The 24,034-nt window shown below is 43.0% G+C and overlaps 1 long non-coding RNA gene and 1 pseudogene across 6 annotated transcripts in view; one reads left to right on the top strand and one right to left on the bottom strand.

Annotated features, from left to right (window-relative positions):
• LOC116277585 (uncharacterized) overlaps positions 1-24,034 on the top strand; it is a 232,746-nt gene that overhangs the window by 203,218 nt on the left and 5,494 nt on the right. For 4 of the 6 annotated variants that reach the window (XR_012075560.1, XR_012075558.1, XR_012075562.1 and 1 more), the window contains 2 exons: positions 14,523-14,781; positions 16,117-16,293. This is a non-coding gene — a long non-coding RNA (uncharacterized lncRNA). Of the gene's footprint in view, positions 1-14,522; positions 14,782-15,275; positions 15,351-16,116; positions 16,294-24,034 lie in introns of all 6 variants that reach the window. The other 2 variants (XR_012075559.1, XR_012075561.1) reach the window with 2 other exon arrangements.
• LOC102529175 (ubiquitin-ribosomal protein eL40 fusion protein-like) lies at positions 6,568-7,073 on the bottom strand (annotated as a pseudogene).

The raw sequence follows: 24,034 nt of genomic DNA on the forward strand, positions 1-24,034 counted from the left end.
GGTAAAAACCTCACCATTTGAATGTGTTCAGTATTTGGAAAATTGCTTAGAACCCAAGGGCTCAAAGCTGGTTTTGAAGTCTCTCCTCACATCCCCATAACTGGGTATCTCAGCAGTGGCTGTGCGTGTCAGGTGCGCCCTCCCCCCGCCCCAGTCTCCTGGTCCTGATTACAGATGCCCCCTCCTGCCGTTTGTGCTGCAGGCAGAGTCCTTTCCGGGTAACTGGGCTCTGTGGCTCTGTCACCCCACCTCTGTTCCTGTCTCTGGGATTTGGCTCCCCATCCTTCTTCTGGCCCCACCTCTGTAGGTGGGAACTCTCATTTCACTTAAATGGCCCAAGACATTTAGGAAGGTAAGGAGGGAGGGAGAGGGAGCCCTGGTTGAGCAGACTGGGCCCAGAGATCCTGGGCTGACCCAGGTTTCCCTGAGCTGTTGTGTCACTGAGCCTGGGAATGCCTTCCAGTCCGAGGCTCCCCTGCACCTGTTGCACTGTGTCAGCAGGGTTGATGGGGGCGGCAACAATGTTGCCAGAGCCCGAGGGTCCCCCACCATGGAGGGGGCCAAAATGATGGCAACCTTCTGGCCAAAGCCTGGTCCCTGCTTGTCAGATACCGTGGCCTCAGAGGGTTGACCTCCCGCCTCATCTGAAGGACGTAAGCCTGCCTCCTGGGCTCCCACCCGACACTGCACACCTGTCCAGAACCTTGTTCCCATCTCTGCCCTCCCATCCTCTGTCCCACCCCCACGGCCTCCCTGGTACCTTCCTCTTCTAGACTTAGGTAGTCGTCCTTTCCTAATCAGGGATGGCCGGTCTTGTTCATTCTCCTTGTTTCCTGCCGCCTGTGGTGGTCCTTCGCTCATCCATCTCCCTGTCATCTGTCTCTTCAGTCTTGCTTGGTTGACTCCCCTGCAGCAGCCAGAGAGAGTGTGGTGTGTTATGGCCAAAATCAGACTATTCTGTGAGTCTATGGAAGGGAAGATAAATCAGCATAGTAAAGAGTTTCCCTTCCAGTCACACTCCTTAGGAGCACGATTTTCTAATTGTTTACAACTTCCAGACTATAAAACAGGAACGTGGGCAGTGCCAGCAAAATCCGTGAAGCAGCCCCTGTTTGCTTCTGTAATGTGACAGCCATTCCTTTAGCCTGTGAGGAATACTGATGGATGAAAGTGTTGACTGGCCAAAAGCCCTGGCTGGAGAAAGCAGAAGATGTAAACGTGAATGTCCTTTTACAGCAAAAGGAGCATCTTTCAGGACAGACACCAATGCCCAGTGCAGGGAAGATGACTTAATTTTCATATTCTTTTTCACCATAAGTTACTACGAGATATTGAATATAGTTCCCTGTGCTATACAGTATAAACTTGCTGTTTATCTATTTTATATGTATCAGTTAGTATCTGCAAATCTTGAACTTCCAATTTATCCCTTCCCACCCCCTTCCTCCCTGGTAACCATAATAACCATAAGTTTGTTTTCTATGTCTGTGAGTCTGTTTCTGTTTTGTAAATAAGTTTGTCTTTTCTTTCTTTTTTTTAGATTCTACATATAAGTGATATCATATGGTATTTTTCTTTCTCTTTCTGGCTTACTTCACTTAGAATAACAATCTCCAGGTCCACCCATGTTGCTGCAAATGGCAACTTTCCTGTATGCTTAGAATCAATTATAATGTTAAAAAAGAGAATGGAGGCACGCAGTCAACAGGTTAAGTGAAAGAGTGACAGGAGTTTCATTAGAAATTAGAACCTCCACCTATGGACACCCACCCCTTTCCTCCTGTCCCCCTTCTGTCGTGGTAACCCAGGCTACAGTCCAGCTCAGCGGTCAGAGTAGGAAGTTATAATCTTTATTCAAAACTCCTAAAACAATATGGCATCTGTCTGGTCAAACAAAAATATAAGAATTTCTTTCTCATAGAACACGTATGCATTTTCTTTTGCTCCATCAGAGGAAAGGAAATGGATACATGTGAGTTCACATGCACTTCTGCTCTAGAGCAGCCAGACACAGTTTCCCTGAGATGCTGTCTGTAAACAGAAGTTACTTGTTGCCATGCATTTCTGCTCTCAAGTTTTTTTTCCCCCTTTGCCCGTTCCTAGACTTGAGCAAAGCCAGTCTAGCTAAGAAATAAGTGAATTATTTTTAGTTTTTTCATGAACTCTCCTTCCTTTGGCCCAAGGCCCACTGGACCATCAAAGGGATTTTAATACTAAGGTTGGGATAGGAGAAGAGTCTTTGCTGGACCACTTATCTCCATGCTTGCCCCTTCCCAGCTAGAACCCTGGGCACTCTCAGGAGTCTGGAAGCCCTTGCTCTTATTTATTGGGGCTTTACAAGGAACATATTACTTCTCAGACGTCCCCAAGGTACTTCATATTCAGCACCTTTCAACAGAGACCTCTGTAATCTCCTCCTTGGAGAGGGTCACTTGAGCCAGAAGCCCTGAAGTCCTCCTTAACTCCTCCTCCTATTCATCCTTCTCCCTGTCACTTACCCACCCTTTCAAATCTTATTCTCAGTATATTCCAAATGGAAGGTTTATTTTTCCCTAAATAGGCTTGGGGCTGACAGCCCTAGTCTGAGGGTGGGTGATCTTTGCTCAAGCCTTACATACATAAGAAAAATCTTCCTTGCAAAGCACCAGCCTCTGTTGCCAGCCTCCACAGCATCCCTTTCTCGGCCCCACCTCAAGGCAAAGTAGTTGTGCAGGGATATGAAAGTGTGACCTCTCCGGAGTCCCTCCTTGGAGCCTGTCCTTTTCTGGAAGACAGATGCAAAGAAACAACAGTGCAGCAGAAAAAAAATTAACCCCAGATGAGCAATAATTCAAAATTTGTGCTCATCCCTTCTTTTTCCCTTAGCTCCCCATAATCTAAGCAGTAGAATGGATTTCCCTTCTCTTCTCCTGCCCCTCCTGTCAGGGTGGGAATGACACTGGGGATGGGGACCAAAGTGATCCTCAGTTTGCAAGCAGGATTATTTCTGTTCCTGCCTCTCTCCCTGATAAGATTAACTCCCCTCGTGGCTGAAAAGGAGTCAGGAGACATGAAGGAGAAGCAATATATCCTTAGGGGAGAAATCTCTGGCATCTCTGTCTGAAAGAAGAGCTTGCCATCTTTCGAGGAGGATTAGATCTCGCCTGCCACACTTGTCATGCATGTTTTCAACTGCAGTCTGGCCTTCAATTATTGTTATTTTCACTTGAGGTGTTCCAAGTGTTGATGATTTGGTTCCATCCCTTTCTGGGATTTGCGATTAAAACTAGGTCTTCATAAACCTAAATGTAAAATGCAAAACTATAAAACTCTTAGGAGATAACCTGGGAGAAAATCTTCATGCCCCTTGGGCTTGGCAATGGCTTTTTAGATATAGCACCAAAAGCATGATCCATTAAAGAAAGAATTGATAAGTTGGAGTTCATTAAAATTAAAAACTTCCGCTCTGTGAAAGACACTGTTAAGAGAATGAAAAACAAACCAGAAAATCTTTGCAAAGCACATATCTGATAAAAGACTCCTATCTAAAATATACAAAGAACTCTTTAAAGTCAACAACAAGAAAACAAACAACCCAATTTAAAAACGGACCAAAGATCTTACCAGACACCCCACCAAAAAATAGCAAAAGAAAATATGAAAATATGCTCACCAGGGAATTGCAAATTAAACCGACAGTAAGATACTACTACACGCCTATTAGAACGGCTAGGATCTAAAACACTGACAGCACCAAATACTGATGAGCTACGGGAACTCCAATTAATTGCTGGAGGGAATTCAAAATGCTACATACAGCCACTTTGGAAGGCAACTTGGCAGTTTCTTACAAAACTAAATGTACTCTTACCATATGATTCAATAATTATGCTGCTTGGTATTTACTCAAATGAGTTGAAAACTTATGTCCACCCCAAAACCTACACATGAATGTTTATAGCAGCTTTATTTATAACTGCCAAAATTTGAAACCAACCAAGCTATCCTTCATTAGGTTACTGGATAAACAAACTGTGGTACATCCATGGAATGGAATATTATGCAGCACTTCAAAGAAATCAACTATGGGGCCATGAAAAGACATGGAGGAACCTTAAATGTAAATTTTGAAGTGAAAGAAGATAATCCAAAAAGGTTACATGCTGTATAATTCCAACTCTATGATATTTTGGAAAAGACAAAACTAGGAAAAAGTAACAAGATTGGTGATTTTCAGGGTTCAGGGGAAGAACAGATAGGGAAGAAGGAATAGGTAGTGCACAGGAGTTTTTATAGGGCAGTGAAAGTATTCTGTATGATACTGTAATCGTGGAGACATGTGACAACCCATAAAAAGAATGAACCTTCATGTAAATGATGTAACTAATAGTTAATAATGATGTATCACTATTGGCTTATCAGTTATAACAAATGTAGCACATGAATGCAATGTTAATAGGGGAAACTGTGAGGGAGTATGAGAACCCTCTGTACTTTCTACTCAAGTTTTCTGTAAACCAAAAACTGCTCTTTATAAAATAAAGTTGATTAATTAAAAAAAAAAGTTTCTTAAGAGCCAAGGGCCTCCTAGAGCTCTCCTTGTTGTAGCTGAGGTACAAAGCAATTTTTGGATATTTCAGATGGACTCTTAGCATCAATCAAAACCACACATTTGTTAGGGGTTCTGGCATGCTTGCCCGAACAATTTTAAACTCTAGTGATAAAGAATATGAAATTTCAAGAATGAAATAATGTCATTTGCAGCAACGTAAATGGACCTAGAGATTATCATATCAAGTAAAGTAAGTCAGAAAGAGAAAGACAAATATCATATGATATCACTTCTATGTGGACTCTAAAAAGAAAATGACACAAATGAACTTGTTTACAAAACAGAAACAGACTTGACATAGGAAACAAACTTATAGGTACCAAAGGGGAAAAGGAGCGGGGAGAGATAAATTAGGAGTTTGAGATTTGCAGATACAAGCTGCTATATATAAAACAGATAACAACCAGGTCCCACTGTTTAGCACAGGGAACTGTATTCAATACCTTGTAATAACCTGTAATTAAAAAAGAATATATATATAAATGTATGACTGAATCACTATGCTGCACACCAGAAACTAACAAACAACATTGTAAATCAATTGTCAGACAGCCTGTGCCCATCACAGAAATGTCAAGTGCGGGGCTCCTGCTCTTTGATGGTGGACAAGCTGTCTGCCCTCCTGAACTCAGCCTGCTCCTCTGGAAGAGAGGGAGACATCAGCCGTGGCCAGCTCTCAGGAGGATTACTGTGAGACTAAAGTGACTTTTCTGAGTGCACTTGAATCCATTGCAAACTCCCTATTAGAGCTAAGAGGGAATCTTCCCCTTCTGTAATTGGATGTACCATGGAGATTTTGGTTTGCCAGTTTCTCTCCATTAGATTACCAGCCTTTTAAAAAAAGACCGGAGAACAGGAACCAGCCTCCCTTCCTTCCTTTTCTCCCTCCTTCCTTCCTTCCTTCCTTCTCTCCCTCCTTGCTTCCCATCTTCCTATATTTTGTTATTTTCTCTGGTGACAAACCATAGTACCCAAGCTAAGCTGGGACCAGGCAGGAGCTCAGGTCCTAGACAGGGATGGATGTTGTTGTCTGCCGTGTTCTGGATTTCCTCAAGGGAAACATAGGTTGGCTACTTACTCCATTTTATTTTATTTTTTAATTGAGAGATGATTTTTTTACTTTGAAAGCCAATGACATTCATCCATTGCCACATTTCTAGATCCAAGGTTGAAAGGACAGCATTTTCAGAGATGACTGTGTAAAGCAGCAGGTGTGTGCAAAAGTATTGGGGAAAAAAATATGTGAGGACAGCATTTTAAAGTCTACTTCTGAAGCACTCAGAAAGCATGTTTACAGGCACTGCACAAGTCTTGAGGGATTGCTTCAGGGAAATTGCATCTTAGCAATGACTGAATCTCCACATCCAGGGACCGAGGAACAGATTAAACCTGTGCCTTAGTCAGGTACTCTTGGGGAGGAGGGACAGCTTAATGACTCGGGGACAGCAGCACCGGCAGCATTGCCCTGACCAGCAGAGCTCCCAAATGTATCTCACGCCTCCGCATAGCCTCTGGCAAGAGCCTCTAGTATCATTGCACACATGCAGCAGAGTGACCGTCGGAACCGACAGGTGTGAATAATGATTGTTTCTCTATCAAAATATCAAACTTTTTATAATTCTGAAGATACTTTTTAACATTTTTATTTTTGAGTAGTATTAGACTTACAGAAAAGTCGTGAAGGTAGGGCAGAGAGTTCCCATATACCCCACACTCAGTTTTCTGTTATTAACATCCTGCATCAGTATGGTGTATGTCACAATTAATAAGCCAACATTGACACATTATTAACTGAAGTCCATCCTTTATTCAGATTTCCTTATTTTTCACCCAACATCCTTTTTTCTTCCTAGGATCCCACCCAGGACACCATATTACATTTAGCTGTCATGTCTCCTTAGCCTCCACTTGCCTATGACAGCTTCTCTGACTCTCCTGGTTTGTTTGTTTGTTTGTTTTTTCTGCTCCAGTCAATGAAAGGGAAAATTTATTGAGGCCCTAGAGCCATGAGGCTTGGACAAGCAGCCGCCTTGTGGGCAAAGCAGGAGCCGGTGGAGGGGCCTTGTTTGAGCTTCTTGGGGCGCAGGTTGCTGGTATGGCCGCACTTCTTCTTGCGGCAGTTGACAGCCCAGGGGTGCAGGTGAGCATGACACTTGCGGCAGATCATCTTGTCACAGTTGTATTTCTGGGCAAGCTGGCGGAGGGAAGGCTCAATGAGGCCGCCTCACAGATGACGCACTAAGTGCAGGGTGGACTCCTTCTGAATATTGTAGTCTGACAGAGTGCGGCCATCCTCTAGCTGTTTGCCCACAAAAATCAGACACTGCTGATCAGGTGGGATGCCCTCCTTGTCTTGGATTTTAGCTTTGACATTCTCAATGGTGTCACTGGGCTCAACCTCGAGGGTGATGGTCTTGCCCGTCAGGGTCTTCACAAAGATCTGCATCTCTGTGTCTGCTGCTCAGCTGCTTTGTTGAAGAGAAAGAGCTGGACTCTCCTTGATTTGATGATCTTCATAGATTTTAGGTCAGGTAATTTGTAGACTGTCCCTTACCTGGAATTTGATGCTTTCTCTCATGGTTAGACTTAGGTTGTGGGTCTGGGAGAGGAAGCTCTACAGAGGTAAAGTGCCTTCTCATCACATCCTGTCACCGTGACCTTGATCACCTGGCAGAGGTACTGTTTGTCAGGTGTCTCCACCGTATGGCTCCTCCCCACCCCGTTTTCCTGCTATACTCTTTGGAAGGAAGTCATGGTGCTTAAGGAGTGGAGGAGTGTGCGCCACTTCCTTAGGGCAGAGTGCATACATAAATTATTGGGAATTCTGCATGGAAAATGTGTCTATTTCACCCCAATTAGTTATTTATTTAACCAATAATTTATTTACATAAGTATGGACTCATGGATATTTTTATTATACGTTGAGTTAAAACCCAATACTGTGTTAGTTGCTTTGTTGATCAAATTATTCCACTGGGAGCTTATTCAGTTGACTCCTGTGTCTCTGACTTACCTCCATAATTGTGCCTTTATGGACCACTTTCTTACTTTTTAGCACTTTAAGATGCTCCAGGCTCATCCTGTATATCCCAGTCCTAGAATCAGCCATTTCTCCAAGGAGCCCTGGTTCCTTTTTATTGGTGTGTGATAACAGAAATCAAGATCTGGGCAACAGATGTGTTCATTGCTACCAGAGTCTCATTGCTTCTAGGGCCTCTCAGATGACAGAGAAAGAAAACGTATGTGTGTGTACTAACCTGTATATACACACATATCTCTAAATAGTTCTATATGTAGCCATATTTATCTGTATTAAGCTAAAAGTAAGTTCATGCCAGTGTCTTCAACCCTAATCTTTTACCACATGGATCATTCTTAGTCTCCTCCCCTTGCTTATGTGCAAACTAACACCCCATCAGTGAGAAACCAGGCTCCAACCATCCACCATCCATTTATTTAATTGTTCAATTCATAAATAAATAAATAAACATATATGTTTCTACTGGTTTTACAGTTGTTCACCCCTCCCCCTTTGGGAAATACTATATCAACTGGAGTTCAGTACTTACATACAGTTCCTTTTGCCTTTGGTCCTAAGTCTCCACTCATTTCTAAAGTTACTTAGGTCGGCACCTTTCTTCCCCACCCCCTTCAGTGAGGTTATTTCATACACAAATTAAGTTTTGTTCTTTGTGCTGTAAGGTTTTGTGGGTTTGATAGTGTCATGTAGCCATCATTATAGCATCATACAGAATAGTTTCACTGCCCTAAAAAAAAAATCTCCTATCCTTCGCCTATTCAAGTATCCTCTCTTCCCAAACCCTCGGCAACCACTGATCTGTTTACTATCTTTATAGTTTTGCCTTTTCTAAAGCATCCTATAAATGGAATCATATGGTATAAAGCCTTTCAGACTGGTTTCTTTCACTCAGCAATATACATTTAATATTCATATTTTTGCGTGGCTAACCTTTTTATCACTAAATAATATTCCACTGAATGGATTTACCACTGTTTATCCTTTCACTCATTGAAGAACATCTTGGTTGCTTCCAGTTTGGGGTAATTATGAATAAATTTACTATAAACATTCATAGACAGACTTCTGTATGGACATCATTTTCAAATCAGTTGGATAAATACCTAGGCGTATGATTGGACTGCATGGTAAGACTATGTTTCACTTTGTAAGAAGCTGCCAAACTGTCTTCCAAAGTGGCTGCCCCATTTTGCATTCCCACCAGCAATATGAGTTCCTGTTGCTTCACATTTTCTCACCAGCAATTGGTACTGTCAGTTTCTTGGATTTTAGCCATTCTAATATGTGTGTAGCAGTATTGCATTGTCATTTTAATTTGCATTTCCCTAATGATAAATGATGTTAAACATCTTTTCATATGCCTATTTGCCATCTGTTTAGCTTCTGTAGATAATCTTTACTTTTAAATAATTTCAAACCTACAGAAAAGGAATAAGTACAGTATATACAGTATCAAAAACTTCACTGTTCTTAAATAGTATGAGAATAAGTTGCTGGCTTGATGCCCTGTCACTCCCTAAAACTTGAATGTGTATTTCCTACAAACAAAGACATTCTCCTAAATAACCATACTACATAGCTGAAATTGGGAAATTAACACTGATCCATTACTAATATCTACTCCTCAGACCTCATTCGTTTTCCCCAGTTGTTTCAGTGACATTCCTTATAGCAGAAGGATTGAGTCCAGACTCATGTGATTCATTTATTTGTCACGTCTCCTAGCCTCCTTCAGTCTGGAACTATTCCCCAGTCTTTCCTTGACTTTCATGACCTTGATCATTTTGAAGGTTACAGACCAGTTATTTTGTAACTGTCCCTCAGTCTGGTTTGACTGATGTCCCCTCATGTTTAGATCCAGGTTTTGTACTTTGGTCAAGAAGGTCAGGGAAGGGTTGCTCTGCTCCTCTGGTTGTGTCTTATCAAGTGGCACTTAATTTCAATTCGTCCCCCTGCTGCTGCTAACTTGATTAAGGTGTATCTGTATCTGCCATGCTTCTTTACTACAATTTTTAAGCCTTTGTAATTAATAAATATTTTGTTGGTATGTGCTTTGAAACTGAATGAAAATCTTGTTCCTCATCGAACCTCCTGCTACTAGTTCTAGCATCTACCGATGATTCGTGGATGAAGTAATTACTCCGTTGGCTGTGAGATGATGCTTTTCTCACTCCATAGTTCCTTATACAGTTGGCATTCTGCCATAAGGAAGCATTCTACTATCCTCCCCATCTATTCATGTGTATCGGTGAAGACGCATGGATTCAGTGGATCATAATTGCCCCAGATACAGCCAGAGGGAGTGCCCTCTGTGTCTGTTTGACAAGTCTGTCTCATTCGTTGGGCACTTTCTTATTTTCAGCAGAACAAGCTGTTCCAGGCTCATTTGTACTCTCCTTGCCCTGCCCTTTTAGTGGAAAATGATCCATTCAAAACCATGAAAACCATGAATTTGCACTGATAATTCCAATCGTCATCTAATCCTAAAGACTTCTATGTTCATTTGGTAGGGCTGCCATAACAAAATACCACAGGGTGCCTTAAACAACAGATATTTCATTTCTCACAGTCTTGCAGGATGGAAGATGAACAGATATGTGATAAAGCAAGTATAGTAAATACTAATTGTGGAATATGCATGGATGTTCACTGTACAATTCTTTTAATTTTTCTGTATATTTGAAAATTTTTACAATAGACTATTGGTAAGGGAGGAAAGAATAGGAACCACTGTGAATAATAGAAAAAGTGCTAGCTAGCATTTATCATGTATTACAGTGGGCTGGGCCTTGTGCCAAGCACTTTTATAATCATCTCATTTAACTTTCTCAACAGCCCCGTATTATTATTTTCTGGTGCTATTATTTTATAGCTAAGAAATCTGAGGCTGAGAGTTAAGTCCCTTATCTACGGTAACAATGCTTGTAAATAGAGGCAAGGCTCCGATTCAGGTAGGTGTGATTCCATAACTGATGCTCTGAACTCCCTCAGATCTAGAACTCCAGCATTCCTGTCCACCTTCCATCTATTTCTTTGATAAAAAGAGAAAAGTTGAAACCCAATAAATGGCTTCGAGCGACTCCTTGAGTTTTACACTTATCCAGTATGGGATTGTATTTTTTATAGAAGGAAAAAATAAACTTCTTATTTAAGTTCTCTTCCTTCAGGGATGGGATCGTCTCCCTCCCAGCAATCTTGCCAGTTGTGCCTTCTTTTCCACGTGCTCAGAAAACAATGAGTTGTCATGTTTACCGACTCCATGTGTTCTTGCTGTGCTCTGAAGGCAGCAGAGGCTCTTTTTATGCATGAGAACACTGTGAGACCCAGAGACTTTAAAGAAGTTGATCAAGGTCACACAGGATTAGGGGACAGGGCAGATCTCGCTCTCGTGTCTCCTGATGCCGAGTTTGGGGTGTTGGACCTGAGTTTCTCTTAACTAGTCTCCAAGCTGATTTCTGTCTAAACCGAGCCTGGCAATAAACCATCACTTGCTCTGAAAGCCCCGTGGTTACTGTGGGTATTTTCCAGACAGTCGTACTTCCGGATCAGCACTCCTCGCCTGGCATAATTCCCGAAGAGCTTCCGAGCGGCGAGCTGGGATTTGAGCCAGTCGTCGACAAGCGGTCTTGGTCACCTGCGCTCCTTCCCCAAAAGGGCTATTTTCTTTCCAGGTTTCCGTTTTCACAGAAGGCCTGTAAAACGTCCGGATGTCCCATCCTATGCTGCACTGTGACCCTAGAAGAGCCTTGGCAGATACCTGGGGGTGTCGATCTTCCCCAGCAGGAAAGGGCCCCTGTTCTGCAGAGATGAGGCCCCGGGAGGCAGTGCTCTCCCGCCGCGCAGCAGGGCCGCTGCCTGGGCAAGGGCCAGCCTCCCTCGTGCCCTGACACTCCCGGGGTGGAGCTGGAGGCCCCGCGTGAGCCGGCTGACCAGATGGTCTCAAACCCCAGAGACCCTGGCGGGCACTGGCAGCCCCCAGACCCGCCCGTATTCAGCCGGGCCTTCCTTATGGGCCTCGGGCGAGGCCTGGGTCCCGACGCCACACGGCTCGGCACTGGCACCCCATTTGGAGGCTGCGGCCCACGGAGGTGGAGTGCCTGGGCCGAGGCCGTCCAGCCCCACCCTGGGCCCGGAGGCGCGGCGCTCGCAGCCCATGCGGGGCAGGCGGGGCTGGGGTCCCGCCGGAGCACCCCCGGAGCCGCCGTCCGAGGCTCCCGTCTCCGCCTGGGGTCGCCTGAGCGCTGCGGCTCCAGAAGGCTGCTCGGAGCGATTGGGGGAAGGGGGAAGAAGCAGCTGCGCCGCGACTGCTTGCGGCCGGAGCCCGAGGCGGGGGTCGGTTTCTTGGCAACGGGGCCCCTGCTCGGGTCGGACCCTCCCCCTCCTGGTCGGTCTCCCCTCCCCCACTGAAGCTCCGCGGAGTCAGAGCCCGGGGACCGGAGGCGGAGCCCAGGTGGCCGGTGGTGGGGCCCGGGGGCGCGACCGGCGTGGGAGGGGGTGACCTCGGCGTTGCCCAGCTGCGGGCCGACGCTTCCCTGACTGCGGCGGGGCTGCGCGGCGGGGAACCCGGAGGGCCCGGCGGGGCGCAGTGGGTGGGGGGGCAACAAGTCTGTTTCCGCCCGGGCTCCGCCCGCTCCAGCAGAAACGAGTCTTTCCGGTGGGGCTGCCCAGCCGGGTCCACCCCGCCCAGCCTCCCGGAACCCGCCCGGAGACGTGCACGACCCCGCCCCGGCCGAGGGCGAGACCAGGCCGGAGGGTGGAGCCGCTGGAGAGGCGAGAGAGCCGGGATCGTGGGTTCCAGGACTGCGAGTTCCAGGCTCCCTCTTAATGATCCGGTGGGTCCCCAGGGGGACCCTGACAGAGGGTTTTGGAAGAGCTTCCTGGGTAATTCTGCTAATCGAGGCTCCACTTAGCTTATTATTACCTTACAGCTGGGGAAACTGAGGCACAGACTGTCCCAAAGCTGCACCATGAGTTAGCAAATCACAAGGAAGCCAAGTGAAAGCCTACGAGGAGTCTACCCGACAGAGGCCGGGATTTTTCCCAGGGCCTGAGTCCTGAGGGTCTGGGGTAGACAAGAGGGACCAGGGACTCTGGAAGGCCTGGGTACCCGCTGCCACAAGAGCTTCTCGGAGCTGACCGAACTGGATCACCGCGAGGGTCCCCAGCCTTACGAAATTAATGAGGAAGATGCCTTTCTCTCCTCAGCCGAGGAGCAGAGACTCCATTTAACCTCCACAGACATCAGGACAGGGACCATTTTCCCTCCCAGCCTGGCGCCAGCATGAACCCGAGGGCATGTCAACAGGAGCCAGGAACTGGAGGCGAAGCATCCTTCATTTCCTCGGCGGCAGTGGAACAAGTGAGGTCTCCGATTGCCAGAGTCTGGCTTTTCAAAATCGCAGCATGCTGAGACCCAAAGCCGGGGTACCCTGCAGGTTTCTTTTATCTGCTCAACCTTGAGTCAGACTTGAAATCAGCATTTGATCAAGAAACTTGGTCAGTTTCTCAAAATGCAAAATCAATCCCCGATTTTACTTTTCTACTCGGCATTTCCTTGGGATATTCTCGGTTCTGGGAATGAAAGATTATAAACTATTGTCTTAAATTCTGTTCTGATTAGCATCCTTTCTCAATTCAGAATTTCCCTGGAGCCAGATCTTTGCAGCTTCAGGATTATGACTTTTTAAAAACATAATTTTGATGAATTTTTATCTGTTCCCTAAATTAGAAACTCCCTTAATTACAGGAGAAAACATTTTCAAAGAGAAAGGGTAGACCGTTAGAGCAAGCCCTAGAGCAACGCTTCTAAAGAAAATCTCAGGGCAGGCAGGTCCTCTGAACCAAGCGAGATGGTCTTTTCTGCAACTGTCAGGCCCACCGTCTTTCAGTTAACTCTTGACTAAAAAATAAGGAGTAAATGAAGATTTGCTTAAAGTTGTTCGTCCTCCTGCAGAGGATTCTAACTTGAGAGAAAGCATAGTTTTGGTTAAATTGTTTTAAAATTGGGCTTGGGTGGCCAGATGGTAGCAGAGGGGAAATTACACTTTATTAAAGAATTTCCAGCTAATAAATAAAGAGTGATGGAACATCACCATTTTGTATCCCTACGGGAATGAATGGATCTAGGCATGATCAGCTGTGGCTACTAACATCATGAAAAGGGAGAACCCACGTGATGTGGTAACGGAAAAACTCAGCACCAACTGTGAAGTCATTTTGACCCTCCTACCCCCTGCCCCACCACATGAATCAAACCCGCATCCGATCAAGATCTGATCTGGATCAACAACGCTGTGAGAACATCATCAAAACTGTCCATATACTGTGAAACTACAAATGACCCAGTTCTCCAATAAGCTATTGCAAGGAAAACAGTCACATTTAGATTCTAAATCAAATAATTGATTTTTTAAAAAAGTGATGGGGGGAGGATATAGCTCAAGTGGTAGAGTGCATGCTTAGCATACACAAGGTCCTAGGTTCAATCCCCAGTACATCCTCTAAAAATAAATAAGTAAACCTAATTACCACCCCCCTCAAAAAGTGACATTCACAGGACGCTTGTAAATTTGAACACTGATGGTGTATTTGATATTTTAAAAGTATTATCACGTTATTTCAGAATGATAATATTATACTTATTTTTTAAAGTATTTAAAATATTTTAACATATTTTTCATGTATTTTGGAAATACGTGCTGAAATATTTACAGATGAAATGGTATGATATCTGGAGTTATTTTGAAATTGTTTTATGTAGAAGTAAGAAAAGTGGGTGAAGGCATAGATGGAAAGAGGTTGCACATTAGTAATGAGTATATGGTGGTTCATTATATCATTCTTTTTATTTTGTATTATGTTTGAATTTTTTTTATCTTTTACTTTTTGCAGGGTATTCTCAACCTTGGGAACTGGCATTGAAGCCTGACTAAATTGTCTGGGATGGAAGTCAGGATGACCGGCCTGTGTCTCTGCTCTGTGACTTTGCATTTGTCAATTTCCACTTGTCCATTCAACAAACATTATGGAGGACCTTCTATCTGCTTGAGTGTCTGAAATTATGGAGCTCACACTTTAGATTAGAAAATGACAAAGAGGGAAGCCACCAAGTGGGAGTGTGGAAGGCTCTGCAGAAGAATTGATGTTTGATGTAAGTCCTTACAGATGAAAAGATGTCAGTTCCTGTTCTGTAAGATGAGATGGTCAGACTAGATCTACAAGGACGACCCATTTAATCCTAATAGATTCTGTGGTTATAACCTGCCCATCACCGACTTTTTCTTCTCCGTGTGTCCCTCCAGGGGGTTAACAGACCTGTATCGACTTCCTGTCATCATCTTTTATTTTGTTACTTGAAGCAATCCACCTTGAGCTGTTGTCTTGGGTCTCCCATTTGTGTTGAGAGGCCAAAGCATTATCATGTTAGCCCCTCTATAACCTTCTTAGGGAATGGTGTCTTGGGCTCCAAGATTTATTTCCATCCATCTAGTTCCCAAGGCATTTCACTTAGTAAACTTAGCTGTACATTTGATAGTAGTTATGCCCAGCCTTGGTGATAAGTCCTGTTTGCTCATCAGAATATGAGTGCCTGTAGCCAGTCCCCTCAGCCTTCCCACCTGCTCTATCTTCCCTCTTTTCTTATAGGACATGCAATTCAGCATACAGCATGCAGCCTGGCCTTCGGGTTACCCAGTTCATCCTGATACTCTGCCGAAACAGGTTGAACTTTGTACTTTAATGACCTTTTCACTCATGTGACATGAGCCATCTGTTGGGGCAAAGCTTAAAGCAGCAGTTGTCATTTGACAAGTAGTTGGCAGTATCACATCTCTCCTGTGTTATAGAAAGTTGTCTTCTGTTTTCATCTTCTCAGCTTTTATGGATGTTTGTACTTTAAAAGAACAATTTCTGAAACTTTTAGAGAAGTGAGATAAGACTCTACATTTGTTTGCTGTATGTTCTTTGAATGAGTTTGCCTAGGCTATGATACTGAGATACATTGTCTTCTTTTTTAGGGGGAGGGGTGCTGGGTAATTAGGTTTATTTATTTATTTATTTAATGGAGGTACTGGGTATTGAACCCAGGACCCCGTGTGTGCTAAGCACGCGCTCTACCACTGAGCTATGCCCTCCCCCTGTTATCTTCATAGGGACCTGGCAGCATCTGGCAGCATGATCCAGAGCCTGGCAGAGGGCTGGGAATGCTAGCAGCTCCTCTAATTCTTACCACTATAAACCAAAGATATACTTCACTGTGGGAAAAGTATTGGGAAATTAGCTGTGATATATCGTATGTTTCCAGTGACTGCTCAAAACTTCTTATACTAATTTAGTTAGAATAATTTCCCTTAATAGAAAACTATAATTTTCTACTTTTTCCAATCAGTTGAACCAATTTGGACTTTTTTTTTAGCCACCCATATGGAATGTATTACACCAAAGCTTTTACCCTAAACCTTAATTTTTGTGCTAACCATCATTATAGCTGAGGAATTATGCTAAGGGAATAGTTGAGACCTCTACTTCTGGCTCTGGAACACCAGCCTGGATCAAACCAAACCTCCCACCTCAAGCAAGAAGAACAGCTGTATAATTTGAAAAACCTGTCTGACAGTGAGAACTTGAGAGGGCAAGATGCTGGAGAGAACAGAAAAATAGAAAGGTGAGCCTGACCTCTGACTCCATTTTAGTCAGCTTGGGTTATAAAATAAAATACCGTAGACTGGATGGCTTAAGCAGCAGACATTTATTTCTCATAGTTATGGAGGCTAGAAGTCCAAAAGCAAGGTGTTGGCAGATTTGGTTGTTGGTGAAGGCCCTCTTCCTGGTTGGCAGATGGCCAGCTTCTCTCTGTGTCCTCAAATGGCAGAGAGAGGAAACTGTTGTGTCCCTTCCTCATCTTATAAGAGCACTAATCCAAAATCATGTTGGCTTCACCCTGGTGACCCCATCTGAACCTAATTACCTTCCCAAGGCTTCATTTCCTTATACCATCACATTGGGGGTTAGGGATTCAGTATATGAACTATGAGTGGTGAGGCACAAATACTTAGTACATAACAACATTATTATTCCCCTCAAGGCATATACCCCTAAGAGCAGTGACTTAAAGCCCAAGAAGCTGAGCAAAGCTTTGGCAATCTCAGAGAGTCCACGGTAATATCCTAGGCTCTTGGTGAGGACCTCTGAAAGGTTATACCAGCAGTAAGGGCAAATCCAAAAAGGATCAGCTCTCACAAAGGAACAGCTTTGACTCAAACCAGACTAAGATGGTCTGACTCTTTACTAACTGTGTTATGAAAGCAGAAGAAAATCTCTGGAGAAAGGTAGCATCATCCACAGTACTGCATGGGTTCTATAATTTTTCATATACAGCATGTAGCACATGATCAAAATTTACTAAGCGTACCAGGAGGCAAGACCAAATCACTATAAACCAAGAGAAGAAATAGATAATAGATACTGAGTCAAAGGAAATCCAGTTATTGGAGTTATCAGATATAGACAGATATAGATAGACTAACCTCTGACTGAGGCATTCAAGGAGATAAAAGGCAAAATGGAAGATTCCAACAGAGAATAGAAATATATTAAAAAAAAAGAATCAATGGAAAGTGTATAACTGAAAAAGTATAATTAAAAATAAGAACGTATTAGATGAGTTAAGAGCAGATTAGACACAGATGAAGAAAGGAGTCGTGAATTGGTAGATATTAGAAAAATATCTGAAAAGAAGCACAAAGGGATAAAAGGATGGAAAATACAGAAAGGGTATCTCGTATTTTGGATATAGTGAAAAGGTTTTAGCATAATTGTAATTGATGTCCCAGAAGAAGACACACAGGGAGAGAATTAAACAGAAGCAATATTTTTTTTGTTTTTTGTTTTTAATTTAATTTAATTTAATTTTTAAACTGAAGTACAGTCAGTTACAATGTGTCAATTTCTGGTGTAAAGCATAACATCCTAGTCATGCATATACATACATATATTCATTTTCATATTCTTTTTCATTAAAGGTTATTATAAGATATTGAACATAGTTCCCTGTGCTATATGGAAGAAACTTTTTTAAAATCTATTTTTGTATATAGTGGCTAACATTTGTAAATCTCAAACTCCCAAATTTATCCCTTCCCACCCCCTTTCCCCTGGTAACCATAAGATTGTTTACTATGTCTGCAAGTGTGTTTCCATTTTGTAGATGAGTTCATAGTGTCCTTTTTTTCTTTTTTCTTTTTCTTTTTTTAGATTCCACATATCATATGGTATTTTTCTTTCTCTTTCTGACTTATTCCACTTAGGATGACAATCTCTAGGTCGATCCATGTTGCTGCAAATGGCATTATTTTATTCTTTTTATGGCTGAGTAGTATTCCATTGTATAAATATACCACAACTTCTTTATCCAGTCATCTGTCGATGGGCATTTAGGTTGCTTCCATGTCTTGGCTATTGTATATAGTGAGAAGCAATATTTGAATAGATAATGGCCAGGAGTTTTCCAAAGTTGATAAAATATATAAATTCACAGATTCAAGAAGCCCTTTGGAACCCTAAGCAGTATGAATACAAAGAAAATCCCACATTGGCACTTTAGAGTCAAACTGCCAAAAATCAAGAAATAAGAGATGATCTTAGAAGTAGCCAAGTAAAATGACCGCTTGCCTTCACTGGAACTATCATAAGACTTAGAGCTAACTTCAACAGAAACCATGCAAGCCAGAAGGCAATGAAATAAAATCTTACAGCACTGAAAAGCTAATCTGGAATTTTTTTTAACATTTTTTATTGATTTATAATCATTTTACAATGTTGTGTCAAATTCCAGTGTTCAGCACAATTTTTCAGTCATTCATGGACATATACACACTCATTGTCACATTTTTTTCTCTGTGATTTATCATAACATTTTGTGTATATTTCCGTGTGCTATACAGTGTAATCTTGTTTATCTATTCTACAATTTTGAAATCACAGTCTATCCCTTCCCACCCTCTACCCCCCTGGTAACCACAAGTCTGTATTCTCTGTCTGTGAGTCTATTTCTGTCCTGTATTTATGCTTTGTTTTTGTTTGTTTGTTTGTTTTTGTTTTTGTTTTTTAGATTCCACATATGAGCGATCTCATATGGTATTTTTCTTTCTCTTTCTGGCTTACTTCACTTAGAATGACATTCTCCAGGAGCATCCATGTTGCTGCAAATGGCATTATGTTGTCGGTTTTTATGGCTGAGTAGTATTCCATTGTATAAATATACCACCTCTTCTTTATCCAGTCACCTGTTGATGGACATTTAGGCTGTTTCCATGTTTTGGCTATTGTAAAGAGTGCTGCTATGAACATTGGGGTGCAGGTGTCATCCTGTAGTAGATTTCCTTCTGGATACAAGCCCAGGAGTGCGATTCCTGGGTCATATGGTAAGTCTATTCCTAGTCTTTTGAGGAATCTCCACACTGTTTTCCACAATGGCTGCACCAAACTGCATTCCCACCAGCAGTGTAGGAGGGTTCCCCTTTCTCCACAGCCTCTCCAGCATTTGTCATTTGTGGATTTTTGAATGACGGCCATTCTGACTGGTGTGAGGTGATACCTCATTGTAGTTTTGATTTGCATTTCTCTGATAATTAGTGATATTGAACATTTTTTCATGTGCTTTTTGATCATTTGTATGTCTTTCTTGGAGAATTGCTTGTTTAGGTCTTCTGCCCATTTTTGGATTGGGTTGTCAATTTTTTTCTTATTGAGTCATATGAGCTGCTTATGTATTTTGGAGATCAAGCCTTTGTCGGTTTCACTTGCAAAAATTTTATCCCATTCCGTAGGTTTTCTTCTTGTTTTATTTCTGGTTTCCTTTGCTCTGCAGAAGCTTGTAAGTTTCATTAGGTCCCATTTGTTTATTCTTGCTTTTATTTCTTCTAGGAGAAAATTTTTGAAATGTATGTCAGATAATGTTTTGCCTATGTTTTCCTCTAGGAGGTTTATTGTATCTTGTCTTATGTTTAAGTCTTTAATCCATTTTGAGTTGATTTTTGTATATGGTGTAAGGGTGTGTTCTAGCTTCGTTGTTTTACATGCTGCTGTCCAGTTTTCCCAACACCATTTGCTGAAGAGACTGTCTTTATTCCACTGTATATTCTTGCCTCCTTTGTCAAAGATGAGTTGACCAAAGGTTTGTGGGTTCATTTCTGGGCTCTCTATTCTGTTCCATTGGTCCATTTGTCTGTTTTGGTACCAATACCATGCTGTCTTGATGACTGTAGCTCTATAGTATTGTCTGAAGTCTGGGAGAGTTATTCCTCCAGCCTCTTTCTTTCTCTTCAGTAATGCTTTGGCAATTCTAGGTCTTTGATGGTTCCATAATCTGGAATTTTTTAACCAATAAAAATACTCATCAGTAACAACAGTTAATTGAGGATATTTAAAAATAGACAAAAAGTGAGAGCATGTGTTAACTAGCAAATATCCACTAAAGGAAATTCTTTTGGCCAGAGAGAAAAATTACCACAGATGGAACTTTAGAAATGCAGAAAGGAGTGAATGCAGAAAGCAGCAGAAAGAGTAAATAAGTGGGTAAATTTAAATGAATAGCGACCAAAATAATGTGTTGTGGGATTTTAAATACATTTAAGTTTTTTTAAACAAAATATATGTAAGAATTCATTTGTATGGTAACAATAGAACAAAAAAGTGTGAGGGAGTGAATAGAGTTAAGATACATATTTTTGTTTAGGTCTGTTTGGGCATAGGTTAATATATTATTCAAGAATTAGTAAAATTACTAATCTATTTTAGATTTTTATAAGTTAAGGATTCATGTTATAATGTCTTAGTCTGCTTGGGCTACTATAACAAAATAACAGACTGGGTGGCTTAAACAATAGAAATTTATTTTCTCACAATTTTGGAGGCTAGAAGTCAGAGATTAGGGTACCAGCTTTCTCTCTGTGTCCTCAGATGTCAGAAAGAGAGAGAGCTCTCTGTTGTTTCTTCTCATAAGAACACCAGTCCTATCAGATCAGACCCTTATGATCTCATTTAACCTTAATTACTTCTGTAAAAGCCCTGTCTTCAAACACAGTCACATTGGGGGTTGGAACTTCAACATATAAATTTGGTGGTGGGGGACACAATCCAGTCTATTACATAATCTCTAGGGTGTAGCCTCTAAAGGAGTGGTCAAAAATATCTATATAACTAACAAGCTAATACTAGAGGAAGAAATGACATGAAAATAATCACTCCCAAAGAAAACAAAGAAGATGAGGCAGAGAGAAAATGAAATAAAACACTGTAGATTTAAATCTAAATATGTAAGTAATTAAGCTAAATGTAAATGAACTAAGCATTGCCATCAAACTACAAAAATTGTCAGGCCAGATAAATAACAGAAAACCAGCCAACACATTGAGACACACCTTAGGCATAAGAATAGGAAAGGTAGCAGGAACAAAGATGGAAAAAGCTATACCATGCAAACAATGACTAAAGAGATAGTTGGGAGGCAGAAAGATAAATATTGCTAATGTAACCACACAAATTTGCTACTATCAGTAGCAGTTAGTGGAAAATATATTTTCCTGACTTTTATTGAATCAAATTGGCTGTTCTTACATGCCTTTGAAGCTAGCCATTTTCTTAAAGCACGATCACACTCTGTCTTATCCACAATGCCACCTGTATCAAGGAGTCAGGTGCTGAGAGCCTCCTGCCAGCCTGCAAACCATGCTGTTGAGTCTGGCGATCTTTGTGTCATGTGCAGGCACTAGACTCTTTCTTTCCATTCACCCCGTGTTTGCTGAGCTTTGCCAAAGGTCAGGTTCAGTGTTGGGCAGTGCCTGTCCTAGTGGAGTTCACAACTCCAGAGAGAGAGAGGCATACAAGGAGAGGACCTCACAGTCTCTAAGTCTTCCCTGTAGCAAATGCATCGGTGCCTGATGAGAGAGAGACCCATTCTTCCTGGAGAATGGCTTGCCTTTCTCCCTTCCCCAAATATTTATTGAGCACCTGCTATGTGCCAGGCTCATCAACGTGTTCTTTTGTTTTTGTTTTTTTCTGACCTAAGACCGTATTCTTACCAAAATACTATGACATCTTTAAAAAAAAAATGTGGGGAAGATTTTTCTCACTGGTCACTGAATTTTGCAAAATACTTATAAACACAAGAGCAAATGGGCAAATACAGAGGCCAAGGTAGGAAGAAGGGGAAAGGAAGGGACACCAACCTTTACAGAGCCTTCATTTTTATTATCTCACTGATCCCAAAATAACCTAAGGTGGGAGGTATGGATACACTTTACAGATCAGAAATTCAGGCACAGAGAGGTCAAGTAATTTGCCTGGAGGCCCCAGCTTACAAATTGAGGAACTGATCTATAGATACCAGGTCTTTTGACTCTTGGTTCAGTGTTCTTCCTACCCCAGGCAGTTGAGTAGTAGGTGTCCTAAAGATCTTCTACATTTGTGGAGCCCCTGGGCTTGGCAGTGGCATTTGTGGAGCAATGTGAGGAGACTGGGGGAACACATTTCTGCCTCTGTGTCTGCTATGCTGATGGGCTGAAATGCCCAGATGTCTCTGCTGGGGTTGGAGGCTGGTGCCTCCTCCACCCACGGCTCACCCTTTGGCCTCCCTATCTTTGGGACTTTGTACCAGCCTCTTGTCTGCTGGCAGATGATGACGTAGAGCATCTGAAGGTGGGTGAAGGCCTTTATCCTTGTGAGTGACCCTCTCATCATGAGGGTCCTTGCATTTGCTTGACATTTTTCAGAAGTTTTCATACTCACTAAGAACCTGCATCTGCAGGGATGGCACTGGTGGAAGGTGTTCACCTAGTCTTTTGGGCCAACAGTGTAGCTTCAGAACCAGATAGGAGAAAAGAGAAGAGAAAACCATTCATGGGTGTCTTAATATGCATATCTTCAATACCATAGACTGGATGGCTTAAACAGCAGAAATTTCTTTTCTCAAAGTTCTAGAGGTTGAAAGTCTGAGACCAAGATGCCAGTATGGTCAGGTTCCGGTGAAGGCTCTCTTCCTGGCTTGCAGAGGACTGCCTTCTCACTGAGTCCTCAGTGGCAGAGAGAGTGAGCTCGCTGGTATCTTAATAAGGCCACTAATCCCATCATGAGGGCCCCACCCTCATGATTTCATTTAACCAAACTACCTCCCAAAGGTCCCTTCTCCAAAGAAATTAGAGGTTAGGGCTTCAACATAAATCTGGGGGGACACAGTTCAGTCCACAACCATTGGCTTTTTTGCCAATGGCAAATCTCTTCATCTCTTGCCAGGGTGTTGAGCATATAATGATTACAGAGGTAGAAAGGAAAAGCACCTGTCCTACTGCCTGTCCTTTTCCTTTTGTCTTTTTAGGGGACTTTTGGCAGGTTCACAGCCAGGGATCAGGAGGGGCCACTCTCCCTTACTGAGGAAAATGGCCCCAGGCAGGCTGCATGCTGTTTCTCCGGGTGAGTTTAGTGCAGGGGGACCAGATGTCCCAGGTGGTGTTGCACATGTATTTAGACAGCTGGAAACCTAAGGAAGGTGGCTGCTGTTCCTGTCTGAAGGTCAAGTCATTAAGTGGCATTTATATCTTTTAGCTTTCCAAATTAGCTTGTTTTTAAACCTCCAAAGTTTGAACCTTGTAGGTTTAGCTGTTGAAAACAAAGATGCTATAGAGGCTGTTGGCCAATTTTCCCTTGGATGGACTTGGATGGGCAGTCTCTCTGCCCCAGCCCTACTCTCTTCTCTCCTTAGGAGAACCCAGCGACTAGATCTTTCTTTTTGGGACCCAGCCACCTAGTCTCTAGTAGGACCTCACCCTTCGTGCTGCAGTGCTCCAAGTGGAGGCTCAGATGCCCAGCCCAGTCCCGCCTCAGGTGCTGGGCCTGCACCACGGGTCTGAGTGGGAGTGCCCAAGCCTCCGTGCTTTTAATAGGCTGAGGATACCTGCTGCTTGACTTGTGACAGCTTCTGACCAGCCTGGACCTAGACTTGTCCCTTGACTGAACTCTGGTCCTGGCTTCTGATTGGTGACGCCCCTGTCTCCATTTCCTGGTGTCCCTGAACCACTGCTGACTCTTCCTGGCTTCCCTGGCTACACCTCCTGCACACACATCCCTCTCGCTAGAGTGTGAGCAACTGTCCTGGGTCTTCCTGGGACCTGCTCCCACCCTCCCCGCCCTGCAGGGATGCCCCTGTGACCACATCTACCAGGTGGCTTGTGAGGAGGCCAGTGAAACCTTCAGGGAGGGCAGCGTGGGTGGGGTGCTTCAGCAAAGCTGGAGGGTGTGGACTGCTCTGTTGTGGCCTAGAAACAAGGTTTTTACAGAATGGCCCTGTCGTGCGTGCTCTCCCAGTCCCTGACGCTTCTTGGTGGGAGGATGGATTCACGCACAGCTGAGTA

This window comes from Vicugna pacos, chromosome 9 (assembly GCF_048564905.1).
Source record: "Vicugna pacos chromosome 9, VicPac4, whole genome shotgun sequence".
NCBI lineage: Eukaryota > Metazoa > Chordata > Mammalia > Artiodactyla > Camelidae > Vicugna > Vicugna pacos.